This window comes from Apium graveolens, chromosome 11 (assembly GCF_009905375.1).
Source record: "Apium graveolens cultivar Ventura chromosome 11, ASM990537v1, whole genome shotgun sequence".
Lineage (NCBI taxonomy): Eukaryota > Viridiplantae > Streptophyta > Magnoliopsida > Apiales > Apiaceae > Apium > Apium graveolens.
In genome coordinates, this window is record NC_133657.1 from 179,439,503 (window position 1) to 179,440,370 (window position 868).

An 868-nucleotide genomic window follows, 5' to 3' on the forward strand; every position below is an offset into this window, starting at 1 on the left:
TATGATTATTATTCACTTCTAAGACAAGTATCAATTTGAGTTTGATTTAACTAATTAAAGTATTTATGCTATAATGAATTAACTAAGAAATTAAAATCAAGTTACTTATATAAAATAAAACATGGGATTCTAACTTCATTAAATACTTCATTCAGAGTTTATGCCTTTAATTATAATATGTGATGGTTATGATAACTAATCAGACAACATGAAATTAATACACGCTATCTTTCAATATATGTATACCCTACTACTCAGCATCCACAAATTAGATAGAAGCTGAGCAGAAACCCATTATGTTTAGACCCTATATGTCTATAAGATTTGAAAACATAATGGTTTATGTAACACCCCCAGATCCGGGGTCGGGGATCCGGGTCGTCACGGTCTTTCTTTCCACAATATCACTTCACTTAATTAATAAATAACCTTATGCTGTGACCCCACACTAACACACACCACAACCCGTTATAGTCTCAGAGATGAAATTTAAATAAGTACAAGTCTTTGAATCCACAATTTAAAAGTTATTACAACCCAAAATGATTACTTGATAAATTTACAGTTAATTGCCATTATCTGCCACAAGTTATAATTATACATAATTGATTCTCAAAAGTAGATGGTCTGATCTACAATAGATCTACCTCTGCAGCTATAGCAGCTACAACATCAACGGGAAGACACAGGACGCTTCCCACGCGCTTGCGCTGGGTCTGCTGGAGTCTGGCCATCTTTCCTAACTGTTGTTGTGTGATGAAGAAATAAAGCAAGGGTGAGCAGCAAGCCCACCAAAATAATATGTATAATGATTTACAATATATGAGCCTACTCATAATACTCATGAAAGTCTTGGTCAAAAGAAATG